Raw genomic sequence first — 9,017 nt, forward strand, 5'->3', positions numbered from 1 at the left:
ATTATTTAACCATATTTGTTTTATTCTTGTGTGTTTACTTCTCTATGATTGTAACCTATATTTTGTTCCATCTTATATGTCTAATGTTAAATATATTTATATGCTGCATATGATTGAGGCCATTAATTGTTTAGTTCACTTATCCAAATTAAGCCTACCCTTTCAATTACCTTTGTTAGCCACTTTGAGCCTTTAAATCCCATTTGTTCTATAATTTACAACATTACTAGCCTTAAGCGGAAAAATAATTGTATATCCCAAATTGAATCTTTGGTTAGTTTAAGATAGAATTGTGTATGCTAGTTAAGTATGGGAAATTGTGGGAACAAAAGTTATTAAGGGAATGTGTCATGATAATACAATGGGAATTTGGATACCTACTCATGTGAAACTATAAGAATTAAAAATCTATGTGCATTGATAAGCTATGTTTACTTTTATGTCTATAAAAAAATCAATAAATAAATAAGGGGACAAAATTACCCCAATGCTGAATTAAGAATTCAAAGATCAATGCACATATGATAAAAAAATTGATACATGAGTATGGAATGTAAAAGGGGAATTCTGGGTAGCTAGGTATGAATTATAAGGTTATATAAAATATATAGGTTGGGTTAAAGCTTGGGTTAATTAAAGATTCAATTTATAAGCTCACTTAACCATATATGTATCCCTACCCTTACCTTGGCCCCATTACAACCTTGAAAAGACCTCATGATGTTTGCATTGGTATATTAACTGTTGTTGATTGGTTAGGAGAAGAACAAAAGTTAGAGAGCATGATTAGAGAAGGATAGAGTAATTACCCTATACACTAGAGAGATTAGAGCGTACATACATCATCAGTGAGGGTTCAATGCTTGAATTTCCATGTTCCCTACTTTCATGAGCTATCTTCTTGCACTTTTATCTGTCTTACTGTATAATGATAGAATTAGTGGAATTTGATTTGTAATTGTTTTGAAGAGCTTATTTACTTTTGATCAAGTGGGCAAGAATCATATAGTTGCATTCATATATATAGGTTGCATTGCATTGCATGAGTTTCTACATGTTCATACTTATTTATCTTATCTCCTTCAGTTAAGAATGAGGACATGCTAATGTTTAAGTGTGGGGAGGTTGATAAACCACTATTTTATGGTTTACAATGTGTTTAATTGTGTGGTTTTATCATGGTCTTTACCCACTTATTCATATAATTAGCATGCATTTATATTTCCTTCCTAAAATTATTACATGATTGAAAACTGCTTCCTAGAGACTTTTAATTATGCATTTTAATTCTCCTTTATTCCATTCGATGCCGTAATCTGTGTGTTAAGTGTTTTAGACTTTATAGGGCATGAATGAGTTGGAGATTGGAAACGAAACTAGCAAAAATGGAAGGAACACGAGAAATTGAGGAGATAACCAGCGAGAAGTGACGCGGCCGCATGGCTCACGCGTTCGCGCGAAAGAGGAGAAATCGCAGTGACACGGCCGCATGGCTCACGCAACCGCACGGATTGGAAAAGCACAAGTGACGCGGAAGCGTGGATGACGTGAATGCATGGCAGGGAAAAACGCGAATGACGCGTCCGCATGGATGACGCGATCGCGTGACATGCGCGATCTGCATAATCTACAGAATTCACTAGGGGCGATTTTGGACCCTATTTTGACCCAGTTTTCGCCCCAGAACAGCAGACTAAAGCTAGAGAACATGCAGAAACCAGGGACAACATTCAGTCTACACAGTTTTAGTTTTAGATCTAGTTTTTACTCCTCCTCTAGGTTTTTCTCTCTACACATTCATAGTTCTTAGGATTTTATTTTTCTACCACTTTTTGCATTGGGATACTGAGAAGAGTTATTACCTCATCAAGACTTCGTCATTCTAGTTCGTTTTCTTTACTTGGCTTTACTCTTCCATGTCCTTTGCTTTGTTTAATTTTACCATTGGAATATTTTTAGGATTATTTAATACAAGGATTACTTTTATTTTTAATTGATTATTTTGATTTCTATTTACAATGTCTTTCTTTAATTCCTTTTCATATGTTATGAATTTTACATTCACAATGAGCGAGTAGTTCCCTAACTTGATGGGGAGTTGATTGAAAGGAACCCTTGAGTTGGAAAGCTTAAAAGGAAGATTGTAATTGGGTTTATTGTTGGATTGCCCTCTAGTCACTAACACCAATCCCTTTTAATTAAGTGGGTTGCAACTTGTGAACGGACGTAGCATTCCAACTTGTTTGACTTTCCCTTACCTAGTAAAAGATAACTAAACAGGATAACCTTTAATTATCAATTAATCTAGAGAGTAATCCAACAATAATGAGGCTTCCAACTAATCAACTCCCAGTCAAGGCTTTTATTTACATTATTCAAATTCTCCAATTTAATTTCCTGTTTACTCAACTCAAACCTTTTTGAATACATCTGATTAATAAAATAGCACACTTTTCTACAACTCGTTGGGAGACGACCTGGGATTCATACTCCCAGTATTTTAATTTTAAATTTTTGTGACACCTTTCTAAATTGATAAGTGGATTTTTGGCGAGTTAAGAACTATACTTGCAACGTATATATTTTAATAATTTTTAATTCGCCAATTTCTGCCCGCATCACGAATTCCAATAGAGCATCTGTGCAACTTTGGATATGTGACATGAAATCCCGTTGACTATGGGTGCGTGAGATCTCTGTGGCATTAAGGCTAGAGTCAGAGAAGCGGCACTTTCTGATCTGGAAGATCTGCCTTGTCTGTGGCACCTTGAGTAGGATTGTGAAGGGGGTGGACTACTTAGAGCTTCATCTTCTGCTATGATAACAAACCTAGAGGTGGCTTGATGAGAGGGCATGAGTCATCTAAGCGTGGTGGATTGCTACAGTAGAGGAGGTTAACTTGATGAGAGGACATGAGTTAATCACTTACGGCTGCCATTGAAGGAATCAGAAGGTTATTGAAGAAGACAGTAAGAAAAGTTAATCCGAAAAGACAAAGCATCTCCGAAGCTTCAACCATTCTATCACCATTGAATTCTCGTCTCGTTAGTAATGTTTTATTAATTACTTGTTTTATGCATTTTTCTGTGACAAACTATATTTTCTATTTGCTTAACTAAGATCTGCAAGGTGTCCACTGCTTGCTCAAACCAATAATCCTCGTGGGATCGACCCTGCCTCACCTCAAGTATTACTTGAATGATTCGGTATACTTGCCGGTCTATCTGTGTGAATTCTGCGAAGCCAGTTTTGTGCACTAGATTACATAACCACTATTCTAAAAAACATGATTATAATCGAATCTACAAAAAAAAATTAAGAAAAATGCAAGGAGATAGAGAAAAAATATGAGAATTATATTGTAAATCATATCCATGTAAGGCAAGTTTATATAGTCAAGACCAAAGGACTCGAAATATGAAGATTAATTGAATCATTAATTGAATATTGAAGACACATAATTATAGCCACTTTTGAGTCAACTTTTATCAACACATGAATGAAATCCATATTCAATGCCAAATCCAGTACCAAAATAATGTTCTAGAGCGCAACAAACGTCACTGATAGGTGCCTAAGTTAGCACTATAAACTGCTAAGAATTTTTCTTCATGACCCCTGAGGATTTCTCCACATGCTGCTTTCCTGTCTTTTGACACAAAGTCATCTGAATTAAATTTAATGGACAAGGATTTGGGGAGTAACCAACACACCTATTTCTCCATAAAGTTAGCCACCCTCCTCCTTACTCAAAAAAACTCAACTTGGGTGAAGTGGTAGCCTTTGGCTAAGTAGAAAATTAGTTCATGAATATTACGTTCATCAATGACTATATCTCTTTCAAAAGTGAACTTATTCTGATGAAACCATAGTGAATTTTTAGTGCTAGCAAAAAGGAAGAGCCGAAACGGGACTCCTATGATGTGGGATTGAGATGATAAATTCACTAATAACTAATGGACCAGGGATAAGGTAAAAATGTTATCTGAACACAACCGTCTATCTATACTCTTTTACGTTCTATGTGTAAATCTGCAATCATAGAGAACTTGAAAAAAAGACTCATATGAAGATCCTAAATACTGTAAAAATTATCCGAAACTATATGTCTTCTAAAGCGGAACCCATTATTCAACAATGCCTCTTTAATAACTAACCAACAAAAACTCTTAATTCTTTGGAGTGTTTCAAGCTTCCAAATCTTAGAGTAAAGCTCGACCTTATCATCCCCAAAAGGTTTAAGTTAATATTATAAGCGATTGAATAGTAAACAAACCATTGGAATTTGGGAACCACACAACTATATCCTCTCCCAAGGCTAGCTCTTGGGCCTTTAAGGCAGTGAAAATGGATTGCCACTAGTTCTCTCCCAGAATATCTGTAATGCGCTCTAAATCTCATCCATTTCCAGCAATATAATCACAAACTCTCTTACCAAGAATGTCTTCATTTACATTACTCTGAACAAAATCAACTAAATTATAGATGCTTGGAACCCAATAGTTTTTCCAAAATTTGACGCTATTACCAGAAACAACTCTCCAAACTATATTTCTTTCAAATTTCTACGACACTTGGAAAATATGCCTTTCCAAGCATTTGAACAAAAAAATTGTTTCTTCATAATTGAGATAAGATCAATGCCGTAACCATACTTGTTGTGCATTATTATTACCTAAAGGGAATCTCTGTCTTGGACTAATTTCCAAGCCAGCTTTATCAGATTAGCATTATTAACCATACGAACAGATCTGAAGCCTAACCCTCTTTGCTTTTTCGACAAACATAATTTGTCACAACTCACTAGGTGCATCTTCTTAGTAGCAGCATCACCACCTCAAACAAACTTTTTAAAAATGTTGTCAATCTTATAAAAAATATCGAGAAGTAATTTTCTACATAATATAAGCTGGAATTGTGACCAAAACTGATTGAATTAAGGTCGAAAGAAATTTCGAGCCTTCCAAATATTCAATCAACCTGCCATTTATCAATGATAAACTGAAAATCTGCTCTTAGATAGACTATGCAACATGCATACATCCAAATATTTTTCTAGATTAAAAATTAATCTCATTTCTAAAATATTACTTAAGTTAGTCTTTCTATTCTGACATATTTTATTACAGAAATAAATACAAAAATTTTTTAAAGTTTATCCTCTAATTAAAACATCGAAAGAACAAATAAAAAATATCCTCGAATAATCTCAATTTATTCCATAAAACACAACTATAATAGAGCTGGACTCCTCTTATTCAGTGTGATTGACTCCTAAATTTTGTGTTTCATCATTACTGAGATAATCTGAGAGAATGAACAAATAAGAGAATATTAAATCTCTTAGCGGATACCTCTATAAAGAAGAAACAAATTAGAGGGAATACCATTGTACAGTACTTTTGTTTTAATAGAAGAATAGCAAGTCATAATAACTTTAATTACCAAATTTTTTGATAGGCCAATTCTTAAAAGAGTATCTTATATAAACTACCAATTTAATTGATTATAAATTTTTTTAAGATCAATTTTAATAGTCATATAATTAATTAGCCATTTTTTTAATTCTCACTGTGTGAATTTTTTCTAAACTAAAAAAAATATAAATATAAATATTATTTAATATTTTTATATTTTAATATATATTTTATAAAAATAATTAATTTAATAATTGATTTTTTTATACACGTAAGAAGATTAATTTTGTTCAACCATGACCGAAAAATTTGGCGGTAGTCTGGTTGATAATAAACTAATAATAGACTGAGGGAAAAAAATTATATAAAACAGTAGAAGAAAACAAAGGGTAAAGTAGTAATTTCGTAAATACTTTTTGTTTGGCTGACCTCGGATAGCATTGTAACAAGGGTAACCCATCCTCCAACCTCATTTTTCAGAGATTGATATCGTGAAAACTTAAGAAGGAATCCGTTACGGTTACGATTGGAGAATTGGATCTGAGTTGATGGAGAACGACGGCAGCATCGCCTCCGTGGCCAACTGGTTTGGATCCACCGTCTCGTCCGCCTTCTTCTCCTCCCTCGAGCGCTTCTCATGCGTCAACGTCTCCACCTCTGATCCCGAAGAAGACGATGACTTAGACGATTTCTCCTCCGTTGCTTCCCCGACCGCCTCTGTCACCACCCCCACTTCCGCCGCCACCAACACCACCCCGAATCCTCCCTCGGATAAGGTGAACGGCCAAAAATCAAATGACGTTGCTAACCTCCCTGTTTGACTCGGTGCGACGTCGTTTTTGTATAGGCCTTTTTCCTCCTCTTATGTTCTATGATAAGTAAGAGATTTCTATTTCAACCACTGCAAATCTGTGTCACCTCGTGATGCTACGTTTTATGCTGTGTACAATTCTCGATGCTATGTTGTCTGCGATGTACAATTTTCAATTAATACATTGTACCTCCTTATAAAGTTATAATCTATATGTTTAGGTGTTCCCCTTGGTTTAATTGTTTTCTATCGTTTCTTCAATTGTTTGTTCCGTTAATTTCTTTTGATTGAATTTTGATTTGAGGATTTGAATATGTTCTTTTAAGCATTGGAAAATCGAGAGTTTCTTATTGATTATGGAATGGATTAGGATCTAATTCGCAAACAATGCATTCAGATATATTTAAATAATATTGTATTCTATTGTATTGTATTGCATTTTGGAATGGACCTGGTTTTATTTAATTGCAATCCGGAAATACATAAGCCGTTGTGGTTTGGGATTGAATTGAGTATACAGTTGAATTCGATGAAATAATATGGGAACATAAAATGATAATCATTATGCTGAAAGTTGAAACGAACAAGTAATAGGTTGAATTAAAGTTCTATGTGGTTCTCTTCAATTTTGCTGCAAGAGGGTGATCCGTGAGACTTGGCATGAATTTGCTTGTTGCTGCCTCTGAGACCTGCAAGTTTCAGGTTCAAATTCTGAAAGCAGCCTCTCCGCTTGCAATGAAGTGGAAGGGCTGCTCTAGAGAATGATTTAAGTGGGGTGGTAATGAGGAGGATTTTCTATTACATCTCCAAATTGTGACGACATTCAATGTCTATAAAACATACCTTCCCTGCAAATTAATGCTACTTTTCCTACTTCTGGCACAGTAAATTCAAGAATCTTTCAAGTCCATCAAAATTTGCTATTAAAGTTAGATCTATGAGGTGAGTATGCTCTTAAGATCAGGCCATCTGCCTGCTTTATTCTTGTGAAAATTGATAATTTACACTGATTATAAGCCTAGGATTAGGGAAGGTGGTTAAGTCAAAGGATTATTGGGGATGCTGGATATCGGCAATGATAGATAGAACGTAATATGTTTCACAGAGTATGCTATGTTAGATTCATTTGAGCTAAACCAAGGTCACCTTCTCCTTTTATTTCTTCATCTTTCATGCCTTCCCTGCTTGCCTTTTACACGTGGTTGTGCATGTGTGAATTCCCCTCTCTAGCTCCTACAATATTTTGTTTCTAAGGTACATTTGTGATTGTGTGATTATGGAGAGAAAGGGATGGAAGAGAAGTGTTTGAAGTATTCAAGATATCAAGTTTTATACTTGAAAGTTGAAACCCTTAGTTTCCCTCCCTTCTCCTACAGCAAAATTCACAAAAGAAAAACACCTTAGTAGTTGAAAACCATGACTGACTGAAAAGTAAAAAAAGGATTGATATTAGATCAAAGATGCTGGGGCATTCTAGGTGACAAAACTTCCTTCACATCATCCCATGTTTTGAACACTTTTCAGCAGGTCGTCATGCACATGCAGTGCTTCTCTGGTAGCTTGTGGTTTTTCAAGCAAGAGCTGCAATATTTAAACCATTTTATTTTATTTAAAAATCGATAAAACACTGTATAAATTAATTAAATATTTTTTTGAAAAAAAGAAACGCTTATAATTATAATGCAACAGTGCAGTACTCTTGTAAATGAGGGCTTGTTTTTACCGTACTAGTCTCCATTGTCCCTCCAACAAAGGAGCATGACTATGCATCTTCGAATTATGTAAAGCTTTGCTCTCTTTCCCTTCAACATTCTACCCTTTGGTTCCTGCAAATTGCCTTGCTCTTCCGAAGATGTTGAAGTTTCCATGATCTTCAATTTCTTTCTGTTGTTGCACTAGGATCTCTCTCTCTCTCTCTCTCTCTCTCTCTCTCTCTCTCTCTCTCGCGTCAAAGTATACACTATATAGTGGCTGTCTCACAGCTGGAGTCTGTCTCTGGGTTATGTTTCAGTTGAGTTAGCTTCGAATTTGAAGTCAATAAAAATTGCAAGTATGTAAAGGAAAAGGGCAAATAGTAATTGTGAAGATAGCTTTCTGCGGTCAAACACGAAGCTGATTTTCTGCTCCCAGTCTCGCGGTCTAGGGCTTCCCTGGTCTAATGTCCGGAATCCCAGGACTGCTGTCTTGGCTGCTCTGCTTTCTCCATTTACTGCCAACACAACAGACAAATTAGCCTTTCTCTTTAAACTCCAATTTACTACTTTTAATCCTAGTCAGATAAGATAAACATCGAAATAAATAATAACTTTTTATTTTACTCAAATATTGTTTGAGATTCGGAAATAACACGTAGAGATATAATTCAACCAATGATCTTGAATACAAATAATTTGTACAGTGCAAAACATAATAGTTCTTACTTGTCTGATACTTTATATCTAAGCATGCTCTGGCAAGGTTTACTGGCTGGCGCTGTCTCGCTTTTGAATGTGACATTATCAAACTTGAAAGAGAAACGTACATATAATTTGTGGACCTTTGTCCTTTGTAATGCTTATATTAGTCAAAAGTTATACTTGTGATTTTAAACACGATGTGAATTTTAATCAAGCGCACTGATAAAATTCTTTTTTCTATTGTATATTTGTCCTTCACTGATAAAAATATGCTTACATGACCAGTCAAATCAAACTAAGTTATTTTTCTTTTAGTAATAAAGTTAAGAATTGCTAATAATAAATTTTAGTTGAAAAAAAAAGACACATGCAAAAAAAACTTAGTTAAATTTA

The 9,017-nt window shown here is 34.7% G+C and overlaps 1 long non-coding RNA gene across 1 annotated transcript; it reads right to left on the bottom strand.

The window, feature by feature from the left end:
* Positions 1 to 6,661: 6,661 nt before the first annotated feature.
* LOC112790746 (uncharacterized) lies at positions 6,662 to 8,519 on the bottom strand. Its single transcript, XR_003196874.3, has 2 exons — positions 7,952 to 8,519; positions 6,662 to 7,809 (listed from the first exon to the last, which is right to left on the bottom strand). It is a non-coding gene; the product is annotated as an uncharacterized lncRNA (long non-coding RNA).
* Between the last annotated feature and the right edge of the window lie 498 nt (positions 8,520 to 9,017).

The sequence above is a fragment of the Arachis hypogaea genome, chromosome 3, assembly GCF_003086295.3.
Source record: "Arachis hypogaea cultivar Tifrunner chromosome 3, arahy.Tifrunner.gnm2.J5K5, whole genome shotgun sequence".
NCBI lineage: Eukaryota > Viridiplantae > Streptophyta > Magnoliopsida > Fabales > Fabaceae > Arachis > Arachis hypogaea.